The 16,615-nt window shown below is 36.2% G+C and overlaps 1 pseudogene; it reads right to left on the bottom strand.

Annotated features, from left to right (window-relative positions):
- LOC135780044 (general transcription factor II-I repeat domain-containing protein 2A-like) overlaps positions 1–16,343 on the bottom strand; it is a 39,017-nt pseudogene extending 22,674 nt beyond the window's left edge.
- Positions 16,344–16,615: the final 272 nt, after the last annotated feature.

Here is a 16,615-nt window from a genome sequence, read left to right on the forward strand (position 1 = left end):
TATTCTTTAATGGAGCATTTCACATGTAGAAACATTAATCTTTATTGAAAGTGTCTCATATTTGTAGTGGAAATGTAACATACATTTCGAATTTGGTGCCTATTTGACTGAAAAAAAGGGGTGTTTGTAGTCTCACTCCCACAACAAAGATATTGGACTTCCTTCTTTCAATGATTTTAATGATTTAAATCATTAAAAGAAGGAAGTGCAACAATGAAATCTGTATTTCTCCTGTCTCAGGAAATGATGCACGACCATTCAAAAACATGACTGGGGTTCTAAAGATACAAAGCTTAATACAAATGGATGAAGTGTCTCTTTAGATTTAAAGTGATTGACTGTGTCTGATTCACAAACATCAGCTGGCAAATCATTTCAGAGCTTAGACACTTTTGATATTCTAGGGATAATTAAGAGCCCAGAAATTTGCGACTGCAGTGTACGTGTTGGATTGTATTCTGATATTAATTCTCTAAGATACGAAGGTGCTGGGCCATTTAAGGTTTTATAGGTGATTAATAGTATTTTTTATTGTATGCGATATTTGACTGGTAGCCAGCATGACATGGGCATGAATTAAAACAAGATTAAATTAAATGATTAAACTTAACTTACATAATTTTTACACAGAAACCTCTTCAGCGTCAGCAAGGTCGACCACATGGTACATGACCTCTGCAAACACAAACATGGATAGACATCATATTAAAAAAGAAGGCAATCATACAACTTTAAAATATATTTTGACTCCAAGCTTCTTTACAACAGCATCTAACGTTAGTTTATCTTAAACTTAAAGTGAAGCTGGCTTAGTTACTAAACAGAATAAAGCTATTAAAACAGGCTTGCAAAATAACCAGCATCTATCAGAACTACAGCAATGAGCTTTTAAACAACAGAAGCAGAAAGAGCCATTTGCTAGAGTTAGCTGAACATCTCCAACACAAGTAATCTTGCAGTTTTATTTTTATTTAAAGTTTTAAACATCGAATTGAATCGTTTATCAGGCATTTTGCATGTAACTTTGCTCACGGAAAAACCGCATGTTACTGTGTACAGTGTATACTGTTTCCTGTGTGTGCTTTAAATTAAAACACTTCTCACACAAAGACAGAAATAATCACAGTGAAGAACAAATATGGAACAGATCTGCGTGATGTAGAGGAATGAAAGTCAAACTTACCTCAGCCGTACTGTTTAGCATGAAAACGAAGACCGAGTCAGTAGCGGTTTAAAATAATGCAGTTGATCCTGATTGGTGGGAATGAATGGGTGGGTGCAGGTGCATTCTGGGAATTGGAGTCTTTTGCCCTGGCGTTGTAACATGCTGTATATGTTAAATGACTACGAATTCCAAGATGCATTGGATGTTTCAAATGTTTTTTATTTTTTTCATTATTTTGGATCCTCTGCTGGCACTTTATGTACTTTTTATAATCTGCGTTTTCACACTGATTTGTTCTTTATACTTTATCAATAATAAAAATATAAAATATTTTTATAAAATGTATAACGTTTACAAAACATGTTTAGTTGACAAACATGTTGACAGTTATTTTGAGTGATGCTCAGATTCTCTTAAATAAAAAAACCTTTATGAATTAAATTACATTAGCATAATAATACATGTATTAAGTAAACGCACTTGTAGATATATAATGTTTTGATCCAGTTTTTATGTTATGTGCTGCCTCAAACCCCCCACCCAGCTTTGAAAACAGAGACAGCACCTCACACCTCACAACCAGCACTCCTCACATCCAGCTGTGAGGATTCCTGGAAACTTCCACCAGTTCCTATATACATCCATATACACAAGGTTTCTGGATGTTTTTACGAGTTTACTTCTGAGTATTACGTTTCCAAGCACTCTGCCTCATTTATCTGGCAAACCTAAAGTTTAGCAGGGATTTCCCATCCGTATTTGTCCAGATACAGCTCTTTTCATGCAGTGTATTTTATTATTCTAACGTATTTTATGAAAGTACTCTGATATGCAACTTAAAATACACTTATTTAAGAGTTTTCTGTATAAAGTGTACAGAAGTCACACTTCTAATGAAGTGAGATCATAGTGCACTTTAAAAAAGTAAATTAACAATTAATTTCCAAAAAATATACTTCCCATAAGGATATTGAATTGTCACTCTAAGTATGTCAAATTTAATACACTTAAAAAAAATAAACTTCTATACAATTTAAAATACTTTTACAACAAAGTACACTTTCAAAAAGTACATTTAAAAAATAATTGAATAACTGTTAAATTAGTATACTTATTTTTTGGACTCTTAAGTTGAACTTAATTACATCTTTTTGGAAGTATACTTTCAAAAAGTACATTTAAAAGATAATTGAATTACTGGTAAATTAGTATACTTATTTTTTGGACTGTTAAGTTGAACTTAATTACATATTTTTTGGAAGTATACTTTCAAAAAGTACATTTAAAAGATAATTGAATTACTGGTAAATTAGTACACTTATTTTTTGGACTCTTAAGTTGAACTTAATTACATCTTTTTGGAAGTATACTTTCAAAAAGTACATTTAAAAGATAATTGAATTACTGGTCAATTAGTATACTTATTTTTTGGACTGTTAAGTTGAACTTAATTACATCTTTTTGGAAGTATACTTTTAAAAAGTACATATTAAATACTCTTTAAATTAAAGTCGCAATGAAATTGAAATGAAAAACTATATATGTATTTTTAATATTGTGGTATTATTAACAAATGACTTATCTGTGAGCTTCATTATTTTTTTAAAATTCGTGTGTGCTCATAATCTTTAATCAAAAATGCAAATCTCCTCCCCTCCTCAAAACGATCTCTCTTCACTTCCGGTAAAAAGTATGGCAGGTGGGCGGGGTCCGGGAGAAGATCGCAGTGATTAGCAATTAGCAACACGACCCAACTTCAAACGATCCAATCAGATCTCGATGGACAAATTCAAATCCAGCCCTGCCTTATTTCATCTCAAAAGCCGTTTCATTCGGATATACGTCACCACGGGGAAAATAAGGCAATCGCTACTTCCGTTTCATGGCGACTTTAAGTACAACAAGTAGAAGCATACTTGTTTTATACTTCATGTACTTCAATCATATTTCTAATACACTAAAGTATACTACTTTTTACCTGGGTTAACAATGCTTTTAAACAAGATTTTTGGGTGATGTTAATGATGCTTTCTTTGTATTTCCAGCTGGTCATTTAAAAAATTGCTCCGCTTTAGCCACAACTAAGGCTTAGCCTGAGAGTTAGCCTGCTCCGAACCAGGCTAGTTTGCAAGCATAAGTTTCCATAGTAACCGGGGTGGAACTAGTTCAAGCTTGTTTTATGAAACGAAATACACCGGCAATAAGCCAGACTTAACAAAATAAGCCTGGCTTATTTTGTAATCGAGTTTTATGAAATAGCCCTCAGGTTTTAATAACCTTTTCAAGCTTTCGGTCAAAAAACCATCTTCAGGGTATACAAACAACAAATGCGGCACATCACTTAACTATGTTCAGATACATCAAGACAATCAACAATGATTACCACACCTGTGAAAATCATGTGGGGGAGTTGTAGTCCAATATTTAGAATTATTAATATTGGGAGTTATAGTTTTTACTTCTATAATCAACACAGACTTGATATCTACGTGATTTACACATTTTCTCCCCAGAGTGAAAAAGACATCAATTCACAAAAAACAAGAAAGAAACATATATACAGAAAAATATATAAATACATACATACTCAAGAAGTACAAGAAAACTGCACAAACATCAGTAACAACCTTCATAAATTGCAGTATTCAAGAAAGATTTTATATACAACTTCAACTATAACATAACGCTCATATCAAAATACACATTTAAACCTTTGGGATGTAGGTGTCCAGCGTATGAATCCAGTACAATTCCCTTCGACATAACACTTTATCGATGTTGCCACCTCTAGGCAGGGCTTTGAACAAGAATTTTTCCCAATTGGTTTGTTTTCCGAACAGAAACAGTATTTTAACGTTTCCGGTTTTCGGTGCAACCCTAAAATTGATGTTCCTGAACCGGTTATAACAAAAAAATTAAGTTCCCGAACCGGTTAATAACGTTCCATGTCAGCTGTGGGACATATGTAGGGTTATCGTTATGGACATTAAACTTAAATTATTAGTCTACATAATTTTCATCAAACATTAAAAAAGGCTACATTATGTAAGCGGCATAACTGTAATTCTGACATGCCTACATTTGTTGAGTGCACTTAAACACGCGCAAACACATACGGAGGACGAGGACGAATTCTAAACGGTGCTTCGGGAAGAAGATGGAGCATAAACAGTCGCTCCACATAAAGGGAAAATTACGTTGTTTTTCAGTGCTTTATTCACCAAATGTATTTTAATGGACTACAGTATGAGTCACAGTAGCGCAACTCTCTCTCAAGTTTATACATCAAGAGTTCTGATCTTTGAAGGGCAGAGTTGAACCGGACACATTCAACTGCATGTGCGTACAGAAAATTGCTCACCTTAGCGTATTTTAGTGGTTAAATTGTTTAAAATCACTTAAGTGTTAACATTTGCAAGCCTTTGAAACACGTGAAATTGATACATTTTCACCCCATTTAAATTTGCGTATTAATTCACGAATCGCATGCAAGCCGAACCATGGATCGTGATCTATATGGATCACTGATCAACTGCGATCCGTTACACTACTCATTAGTATTAAAAAACAAACATCTTGAGATACTTGGTAGCCTACAATATTTATTTAATATCTTATGATTGAGCATTAGAGACTTTGGCTTGAGTAGGCTACCTGCTGGTGGCAAGCTTCTCAGTTCTCTGATGAGTCAACGACGACCGGATGTGTACTTCATTGAGTCTATTGCACAGAAATCTTTTCAAAGGACGGAAAAAATAACGGCATTAACCGGTTACCATTATTTTAAATAAACGTTTCTGTTCCGGAACATATATTTTTGGAAAGTTTCTGGTTTCGTTTCTGTTTCTTGTAAAACATCAAAAGTTTCTGGTTTTCGTTTTTGTTCCGTGAACCGGTTTAAAGCCTTGCCTCTAGGTAATTTAATCTGTTTAATTCCCTGGAAACGTAAAGAAGAAACTGCATGAGCATACTCAGTGAAATGACAGGCCACAGGGTAATTAGGATCGGCATGTCTGATAGAACCTTTATGTTCACTAATTCTCTAAAAAACAAAAGAACATCTAAAAAGAGTAAAATGATCAGACATGATAATAAATATAAATATGTGATGTATGATATATAACCATTTTCTATCTTATTTTTTAAAGGCATCAACATGGAGATTGAATTGGATTACCATTGTTCTGTTCAAGGTGTAGTTTGTGGAAGATGCAATTATGAAATTAATTTGAATGGTCAATTATATATTTTCAGCATATAAGCAATGTTCAGATGATGGTACTGTAGCACTGTTTATGTCAGGATCCTGCCATAGAGTCTTGTTTTATATTTATGTTTTATCATGATGGCAGGGTTCTGACAGCCTCATGTTCTATGTGAAGGCTTATGGCCTTGTATATTGGGTCATGTGCCTCTAATGTCTCGTCTCTTGTCCCCGCCCACTTGTTCTCCCTGTTAATTATTCATTATCAGTTAATTCCCCTCACCTGTGTTGCCCTTGTTATCTTGTTTAGTTTTTCCCTATTTAATCTCCTCTTGTCCTGTGCTGGGTCATTGTGTGCAGTATTATTTAGATTTCGTGTATTATTTTAGGTTAGTGTAATATTTAAATCTTGTCAAATTAGTGTTTTGTCAGTGTTTTTGTAATATCTTGTTTGATGTTGTTTTGCCCCCACGTGGGCTTTTGTTTTCTGTGTTTTACATATTTGCAATTTACAGTCAAACTTTTTTTTACATTGTTAAATAATGATTAAAACATGATTTTAGTTTACAGTGAAAACATGCTTTATGAAGTAATGGTGTCAACATTCAAATCATGTTTAGTTAAGCAACTTCTACACCATGTTTTTACATTTACAGTTAAAACATGTTTTATTAAATAAGGGTTTAAACATGTTATAAAGTGTGTTTGTAGCTAAAACAATTAATTACACTATTTGTTGTATTTTGATGGTGTGCTAAGATAAGCTAAGCTATTGTGCACCTGTGTCGTGTTATAGATATGAAAAATAGGTTTTCGGACCCTGCTGAAAAAAAAGGAAGGACCAGCATGGGAATTATGCTGGTCCATGCTGGTTTTTGCTGGTTTAACTGGTGGTCACCAGCATACCAGCACCAAAACACAACATATGCTGGTCTTGCTGGTATGGAGCATAAGTGTTTGCCATACTTCTAGTCAGCTTCTGCTAGTTGTGCACCAAGACAATTAACTTGTGACGGATGTGACGTAGGTTTCAGCAGACATATCCTCTGTCACCTCCATAAATGGTCTCTGGACCTATACAAACACATTTGATAAAACAAACTTTGTTTAAAATAAGGTTCAATAAAGATTTTATTGTAAACAAGCCCCAGAAACAAAGCCCATCTATACAATATGATACAAAGTATGGTCACCTCAATTGCATCAGCCATTGCAGTTCAGTGCTGTGGGAAAAAACATGGATAGGTCCATGTTGCTCATTGCTGAAGAGAGGGGTTCCCAGAGGTTAAAAACCTCTCTAGCATTAAATAGGTGGAATTCCACCTAGTTTCAACTTCCTGTATAAGGCGCAGTTGGGGCATTATCAAGTCTTTCTGCAAGTTAGCTTCTCCTTTGCTGTGCAACTGGATAAAAAAAATCCTACCACTCTCCTCACTTTGGATCTCAAGTCATCAAATTCAGTGACTGCAGCAAGACTGTCTTTTCCAATAAAATTGGAAATGTGCGCAAAGCACAGCAGATGTCTCATGCTCATTTTTTTACTGCTGCACCCACATTTTCTCCATTGTCTATACTTACACAAAAAAGACCCCACTCCAGAAGGATCCTGCGGAGGTGTGTAGCTATAGCATCAGCTTGGTGCCTTCCTTCCAATTTAACAAAAGAATAAGATATACTCAGCTCAGATTATTCATTATGCACACAGTTTCCCGACTGTAAAATCTGAATTTCTACAGAACGAACGTTTTCAAATGTAATTTAAATTTTTTTTCTTCAAAATGACTTAAATTAACTCTGCCAGCAATTGTACTATAAAGTAGGCCACATAAAAGTTTTAATAATCACAAGCACTGGGATTACAGAAAAACATTTTTTACCAGTTAAAAAATATATTTGACCTTTCAACCTCCAGTAATTTGCGAAAAGCACAACATTCTGTTTTCATTGTGAGTGGACAGAAAAAACTAGACACTTTAACCTTTTAAATGATGTATAAGTCATATCTGTAAGTCCAAAATCAGCAGAGTTATCTAAGTCTCTTTGCGGAGTGATTGAAAAATAAAGAGTTTGCGGCGCCTGCGCCGCAGTCGACCCCAGTGTTAATAAATAAGAATTCTGTCATTTACATTCATCAGTATATGGTGATTACTAAATGATTAATGTAATTATGAATATAGCTATTTAACATTTGCATTTTGGAAAGCAATAAACAAAACAGCATATTGAAATAAAGTGGAAATAATGACAAATGGGAAAAAAGTTACCCAGACGTACAGTGAGCTGGTCCTTCAGAGCTTGTTTTTCTTCTGAATATCTTTCCAAAATTGTTTGAATGGAATCCTGTACTTTGGATCAAGTATATTCACGAATGCTCAAAAACCTTTATCATCCACAACAGATGGCTGCATGTCCTTGATTATGAACTCATTTAGCTTTTGATCCAGTTTTTGTTTGGGAAGACTATGAGCTACAATGAAAGAACAATCATATAAAGAAAACAGTAAGTCAGAGAAAAGAAAGACATTTTAAATCTTATGTGCAAAAAAGAACCTATACTAACCAACTAAGACTCAAATAAATACAGCACTAGTTGATGGGGATAATTATACTTTATACTTGCTTAGTTTCCCTACACCAAATAATCTTACAATAAATAATTTGATAAACTACCAGCAGGGTATGGCATCTTGGCCCCCAAACTGTTGTTCAATTGATGGCTGAATCAAACGCTTTTTCGGGGTAGGGGGAGTATCTCCCTCCCCATCCTCCTTTTGGAATTGCGATCAGGAAAAATGAAAGCCCTTCCTGAGTTATTGAGGCTAGGTTACCTAAATTTGACTAACCACAATTATAAGTAATTTATTGAGCAGTTTAATTTACATTCCCCTGTCTTTTAAACCTTCAAATAGATCTGATTATTTATCTGAATTAAAATGTTGCATCAGCAGTGATGGGCATTAACGCGTTAGAAGTAATGCATTACTTTAATCCGATTACTTTTTTCAAATAACGAGTAAAGTAAGGGATTACAATTGCAAAAACAGTAATTAGACTACTGTTACTTCCCAGTAAGCAGGCTGAACCCCCAGCTGACATGCCTGCTGCGGCTCCATCTCATATACAGTGTTACGACATAAAAAGTCCTCAGATTGTATATTATATTCTATTGCAAGACGTTTCTGCGAAATCTGATGTAAACAACAGACTATATATCTATATTTCATGGATTATACGCATTTGAGGAAAAAAAATGGTAATTGGATGTATTCTATTAGACGGATTTCTTGGGTTATTCACACATCTGAAACGATTGTTTCGACCCACGATCATTATATCAACACAAATGTAAAAAGTCCCGTTTATATTTTGCATGTTGTCATCTGGACTTCTGTCACAAAATACTACATTTATGATGCTAGAGCATCTGCATCTCAAAACAGAGACCATACACTGATGCTAAACCCATACACCTTTTAAACGTTGTATAGTAATGTTAATGTTATTAATGTTTGTAGACAGTAGGCTATCTAGATATTATTAGCAGCGTTAAAAAAAACTGACGTCATCACGCCCACGAATTAGTCACGTCAAAAGGTTTAAAAAGAGAATGTTTATTTTGATTCAATGTTAGATGATGGAATATGCAGAAAGAATAGAATTAGGCTGAAAGATCTGTTGCTTTATAGCATATTTAGGTTGTTTTTGAAAAGTAACATAGAAAGTAACAAGTAAAGTAACTAGTTACTTTTTAAAATAAGTAATCAGTAAAGTAACTGGATTACTTTCTTGAAGAAGTAATCAGTAATCAGTAACTAATTTCTATTAACTTGACCAACACTGTGCTTCAGATTAGTTAATTGTTATCTGATCCTCTTCTGTCACCTCCTTTTTGTGAACGGCCGTTGTTCACTAAGTTGTTTAAACATTAACGATGATGTTTTATTATATGCTATTTTTTATCATAAATTTGCCATTTTAAACTTTCTTAGTAGGTAGATAGCGTATACCTGCTTATCGTGTAACACCACTGCTATGGAGTAAAAACCTCACATAAGTCATATATTTTTGAGAAAAATGTTGAATTTTGATTAAAGGAGCCATTTTAAACATCCAAAAAAGAGTAACCAACATATTTAAGATCCTGTGGGCGCAACTTATTAAACAAGGTAACCGCTAATGACCATAGCAAACCATGTAACAATGTTTTATGTCATGGAAACTGGACTATTGTCACACACATTTGCTTTTTCTAGTAAACAGTAATGGTTTTATGGATAAAAATATAAAAATACTAAGCTTGTTTATCCAGATAAATCTATCTGTGTAAAAACCGCAGCCTCTCCAAACCTGAAGTAAATTCAAACAGCACTGTGCACCTACCCAAGCACTGAGTTAACCCTCTTGGGTCTAAGGGGTACATAAAAAACATAATAATGACAAAAGTCTCATAACACTGTGTTCAGCACAAACTGGGCTACAATATTATATGAGCAACATGTATGTACATGTTTTTATTTTTGAAAGAAAAATGCATTTATGCGTGGTTTTTGAAAAAGCAAAATTTTTAAGTCACTGATATAATTCCACAAAATTCATTCTAAACATGTTTTCCCAAGACTTTTTAAAACAGTATCATGTAGTCTAAAGTTTTTTTCTTCAAAATGATGTAAAATCCTTCTGCCGACTCAACCACATAAAACAATATATTGATATACAATTTCTAAGACACTTTTGCCTGGGAAAGGCTATGTGAAGAGGGGTGAAAGTTCCTGAATAATAGCTCCTAAAAGCTGAGGAAACAAAAGACTTGCATAATGAGCCACATAATGAGCCTTGTAGGAATGTAACAGGAATGTAACGTTCTCTGTAGTAAAACCATGATAAGGTTTACTTGGTAATTTATAACAAAATTATTAAATAGAATTTAAACACACACACACACACACACACACACACTCTGGTTTCCATGTTTTGTGGGGACATTCCATAGACGTAATGCATTTTATACCATACAAACTGTATATTCTATTCCCCTTACCTGCCCCATTTCCTAACCCCAACCATCACAAAAACCTTTCTTGTACCTTAGATTTTCAATAAACATCATCTTGTTTGATTTATAAGCTTGTTTCCTCATGGGGACATCAAAATGTCCCCACAAGGTCACAAAAACACTGGTATTCCTATCTTTGTGGGGACAATTGGTCCCCACAACGTGATAATTACCAGGTACACACACACACACACACACACACACACACACACACACACACACACACACACACACACACACACACACACACACATACACACACACAATGCTCCTGGTGAGCTACCGTCCTGCAGACTTTATTTCCAACCCAGCTCCAACACACCAGTGGCTGTCTGCTTTGCGAGTGGGCACGTCAAATCGCGTCTACGGCATCTAGTTTGCCCCTTGAACATTTTGAATGCATTTGCGCGTCTAGAGCGAAATAGACGAGCGGAAAAAGCAATCATTTGACGCAGGTCAGAGGCGAAATCCACTTCTTGTGGGAGGGGCAAGTGCTATGTGGTTGTCTGTTTGCAAGATGGCTGATGTTGATCATGCATTCATCGAGAGAGTAACCGGTTTGTATTTGGTCACCTTACTATAGAGGAAAAATATTTTTAAAAAATGGCGGGAATATTTCTGTCTCTATAGAAATAAGAACTTGTGTCGTATAGCTCCAGGTGACTGCTCACGGACAATATCAAGTGTTCCCCCATGTTGAATGTGTGAGTCCGGGCGGGGCTGCCGCCACAAAAGCAAGCATGCTCTTTATTGGTTGATGCGGCGCAAAATCCACCAAAGTTCTAATTTTGCAACTCGGGCGTCAGACGCAAATTTGCGTGAAATGCAAAACGAGGCAGAATCGTGTCTACGGCGATGTGTTCTACCATTCATTTGAGGATGTGTTCTACTACAGCAGCAGACGCGGGCCAATACACAGTGTTGGTTTTATTGGATCTAACTTCAGCGTTTGATACAGTTGACCATAAAATTTTGCTAAAGTGTTTGAAAAATGTTATTGGTTTATCTGGGTCTGTACTTCAGTGGTTTTCTTCTTATCTTACTGATAGAACTTTTTCTGTTGTGATAAACCAGATCATGTCTGACACTGTGCCCTTATCATGTGGAGTACCACAGGGATCAGTTTTAGGTCCTTTGCTGTTTTTACTGTATATGACACTTCTTGCTCAGAAAATTCAGTGTTTTAAGCATGTGTCTTATCACTTATATGCTGATGATATTCAGTTATACTGTTCTTTTAGGGCAGGGGTGTCAAACTCATTTACAGAAGGGGCCGAAACATAAAACACAGCATAAGTAGCGGGCCAAACAGGATGAACATTTATAAAACTGACTATTTTTTAATCAAAGATATGAATTTAAACAGCCAGAACACTGTACATTTTCTCAATACAATATTACTATTAAAATAATAATAAAAAATACTAATATCATTTAGTTTCTCTGAAACAATACATTTAGGCAAGTTGAGAACAATTCAGCTATGAAGAAGCTGGTAATTTTGCAAAAACTGTATTATGATGTCAGAAAAGTGCAAAAAGCAACAAACATGTTAATTTAAAGTTAACAGCCAGAATACTGTAATTAACCTCAATGAAATATTACAATGCATATTTTATCATTTTTTAACAATACATTCCAACAAGTTAAGAACATCTCTTAGGTATGAAAATGATGGTAACATTTTACAAAAAATAAACTATTGTCATTTTAGGAAAAAGTGCAAAACATCAAATATATTAAAAGTAAACAGCCAAAATACTGTAATTTACCTCAATGAAATATTACAATGCATATTTTATCATTTTTTAACAATACATTCCAACAAGTTAAGAACATCTCTTAGGTATGAAAAGATGGTAACATTTTACAAAAAATAAACTATTGTCATTTTAGGAAAAAGTGCAAAACATCAAATATATTAAAAGTAAACAGCCAAAATACTGTAATTTACCTCAATGAAATATTACAATGCATATTTTATCATTTTTTAACAATACATTCCAACAAGTTAAGAACATCTCTTAGGTATAAAAATGATGGTAAAATTTTTACAAAAAATAAACTCTTGTCATTTCAGAAAAAGTGCAAAAACATCAAATATCTGAATTTAAAGTAAACAGCCAGGATACTGTAGTTTTAATAAAGTCTCAATAAAAAATAATAATAAATAAAAAGAGTAAAATCGTTTGTTTTTTTCTCTAAAATAATACATTTTAGCAAGTTGACAACATTTCATCTATAAACAAGCTAGTGAAGTCTTGCAAAACACAAACTGTATTTTAGAAAATAGTGCAAAAAACAACAAACACCAAAACCATATATTTGGTTTTCTCTCTTATGCCATTTTGTCCTTGTGGGATGTTTGGCATCTTTTTTTGCCACAAGTTTAGTCATGTTTGGTGTTAGTTTCTGAGCTGTGGAAACTCTCAAGGTGGAGTGGAGGTGTTCATCACTGAGACGACTTCTGTGTGCTGTTTTGTTCATCTTCATCAGAGAAAAAAGTTGCTCACAAAGGTATGTACTACCAAACATGCAGAGCATTCGAGCGGCATGTAGGCGAAGTTGAGGCATTGTTTCAGGGATGAATTGGGGAAACTGTGTGGGCCCCACAGAATCATACTTTGCCTTGAGCTTGCTATTACACTGGAGTTCTACCAGCTGCATCTGAATGTTTACAGGTGCTTTTTCCACTTCAACTGCAAATGGATTACTAAACAGTTGTAAATTACATTTCTGCAATTCAAAGTCGCCAAAGCGTCGTGTGAACTCAATGCGAAGTGTGCTCAGTTTATCAACAAAATGTGCTGTGGGGAACACAGCAGTGGAGTGTTGGTTTGTGACTGTTTGGCAACATGGAAAGTGACACAAGTTTCCTTGCTGCATCTGAATCTCCCACAGGCGCAGCTTGGTTTGAAAAGATTTCACTGCATCATACATGTCTGTGACCACACGGTCCCGCCCCTGCAGCTGGAGGTTTAGTGCAGTAAGATGCTTAGTCAAGTCGCACAGAAATGCCAACTCATGCAACCACTTTACATCCTGGATAAAGGTGGAGTCTTTTCCTTTACTTTTCATGAACTGACAGATTTCCTCACGTAACTCAAAAAATCTGTTAAGCACTTTTTCTCGACTTAGCCATCGCACCTCTGTGTGATAGGGCACATCACCAAGTTCAGAATTAATTTCTTGCAGAAAAGACTGAAACTGCCGGTGATTTAAACATTTGGCTCTTAAAAAGTTAACAGTCTGTGTCACAACACTCATTACATTCTCCATTTTAAGGGCTTTACCACACAGTGCTTCTTGGTGTATAATGCAGTGATAAACTGTCAGCTCACCTGTGCAGTTCTCTCTCTTCATCTTCTCCCGCATCCTTCCCACTAATCCACACTTTTCCCACACATTGCGGGTGCCCCATCAGTCGTCAGTCCCGTAAGTTTGTCCCAGGGCAGTTTCATGTCATTTACACACTTAGAAACTTCCTCAAATATGTCTTTCCCTGTGGTTGTGCCATGCATTGACTTAATACCCAAAAGTTCCTCTGTAACGCATAAACTGGAGTCCACTCCACGGATAAAGATTGCCAGCTGTGCAGTGTCTGTCGCGTCCGTACTTTCGTCCACAGCAAGGGAATATGCAATGAAGTCTTTTCCTCGTTCAATCAACTGTTCTTGTAAATCAGTGGCAAGTTCACACATCCGATCAGCAACGGTATTTCTGCTTAGGCTTACATTTAAAAATGCTTGCTTTTTGTCTGGATGATTTAGCGATCTCTTCAGCCACTATAAAACTCGCTTTCACAACAGCTTCACTTTGTGATTTTGCTTTTCTAAACATAGTCTGCTGTGACACCAGACTCTTTTTAAGCTCTTCTACTTTCTGTAGCTTCTGCTTTGTGTCCATGTTTTTGTACTTGTCCTGGGGCCGTATTCACAAAGCATTTTATCTTACCACTAAGAGTACTCCTAAATCGCACTAAAAGATTTTAGCTAGGAGTTTTCTCTTAAAAGTTATTCACAACGCCTTTCAGACCTACTTTTAGTAAGGAAAAATGATAACTCCTAAACTAAGAGTGATGCTGCGTCCGAAACCGCCTACTACATACTATATAGTACGCAAAAAGCAGTAGGCGAGGCGAGTAGTATGTCCGAATACATAGTATTCGAAAAACAGTATGCGAAAAGTACCCGGATGACCTACAACTTCCGGTCAGATTTTGCAGTGTGCATACGATGGACGCTTCACTATCCCATGATGCCCCGGACGAGGAGTTATCCAACGAAGAAGAAGAGGCAGGCAGCTGTTTTCGCGCTGAAATGACATGACGTGATGACGACGTATGTCACGTGATGTAGCAACATGGCGGATGTAGTACGTCCGAATCTTATTCATACTACCCGGATTCATACTATACAGTACCTACTGTTTTAACGCCAAGTAAGTAGGTACTTCATCTAATTCAGTACCTACTATACAGTATGCGGTTTCGGACGCAGCCTGAGTCTTCGTTGCTACGGATGACGTCAATTCTCATGCACGAGCTGCCTCGCAATGACCACGGTGATTGGTTGTTAGATGACAGCTGTCATGCGTGACATAACACAGACGCACCAAATCATGGAATTACAACATCGAAATATGTCTGTGTCCTACACAAAATAATAATAGTAATGCCATCAAAATGCATATATTAAAGAAAAGTCGTGAATGAAATTAAATTAAATCAAGGTAGCCTAATACCCAAATGAAAACCGCCAATTGCCTAATAATAAAAAACGACATTACATTAACACTTGCTTGATTAATTGACATCCTATTAGCCTAAATAGACTACTTAAAGCAAGTAAATGTTGCCCATATTGAAGAATCCTAATGTAATAAATAAATGACGGTGGATGAACTCGCCAAAACGGAAAAGAAAGCCCAACTGGATGCAGGATCAGTTACTGCTGCTGTTCCAGTTGGTGCTGGAAAAAAGAAACGTAATAAAAGGGAAATTCGGCACTGATATATCAAGCAAAACTAAGCGTGAGACATGCGAGACAATGATGCGCGGGTAAAACAACCGGCACCCGACCAACGTTTTCAACTAACCCGCCCGCAAGTCGGACCGCAAATAATCTGCGGGTGACCTCAGGCATCCGCTCATTTCGGATCAACCCGCGCATTACTGATGGGAGAGGATTTGTTGCAGATCAATGCAGCATTCCCGCTTGTGTCGCGGACCCCGGACGACTGCGAGAGGCAGTGGTATATGCATTACAATCGCAGTAGAGGGTTGAGATTGCAGCCTTTAAACAGACTAGCATGGCAACAGGTATGCCTATAATATTAAATATTTAATTTCATTATTGTTTCATGTAATTCTAAAAAACTTCCTGCTTGCCATGAATGTAATGAATTATGAAACAAATGTTATAAACAATATGCTTACATTAAAGTGTGCTTTTAAGTATGTGCAATGCTTTTGAGTTGGTGAAACTGTTCATGTTAAGGAGGATCAGCACCTAAGACATTTTACGATCCTTTGTGAATAGGTCTTAGTGAGTTAGAAGTCCTCTCGACTTCTTTTAAGCTGTCCCAGACTTAGGTGCTACTTTTAGGGCTAAAATGCTTTGTGAATTACTCTTAGTGAAAAAAATTAGGAGTCCTAAATTTAGGAGTGACACGCCCAGTATTTTTAGGAGTTGCTCCTAAATTCGCCAGTTAGGAGCTACTTTTAGCCTTAAAATTCTTTGTGAATACGGCCCCTGATGTTTTGTCTCATAGTGCCGTCTTAAGTTATATTCTTTGATTACTGCCACATTACCTCCGCAAACGAGGCACACAGGTTTACCTTCAATCTCAACAAACATATACTCTGTCTCCCACCGGTTTTGAAAGCCCCTGTTTTCAAAGTCCACTTTTCATTTGGCCATTTCTTTGGCACAGAACCATGCATTTATTTGCTTACCGCTGACGAGTAGACGCAAGGAGGAGAGGTTGGCGTTTGCGATCTGTTGCTTGGTGATTAGAGGTCATGAACCATGGTAGCGGTTGCACTGCATTATGGGATTTGTAGTTTTAGCGCTATGTGCTGGCGGGCCATTAGCAATGCACATATGAAATTAACTCGCGGGCCACATATAATTTTAGCGCGGGCCGGAAGTGGCCCGCGGGCCTTGAGTTTGACATGTCTGTTTTAGGGTGT

Source organism: Paramisgurnus dabryanus, chromosome 19, assembly GCF_030506205.2.
Source record: "Paramisgurnus dabryanus chromosome 19, PD_genome_1.1, whole genome shotgun sequence".
Classification (NCBI taxonomy): Eukaryota; Metazoa; Chordata; class Actinopteri; order Cypriniformes; family Cobitidae; genus Paramisgurnus; species Paramisgurnus dabryanus.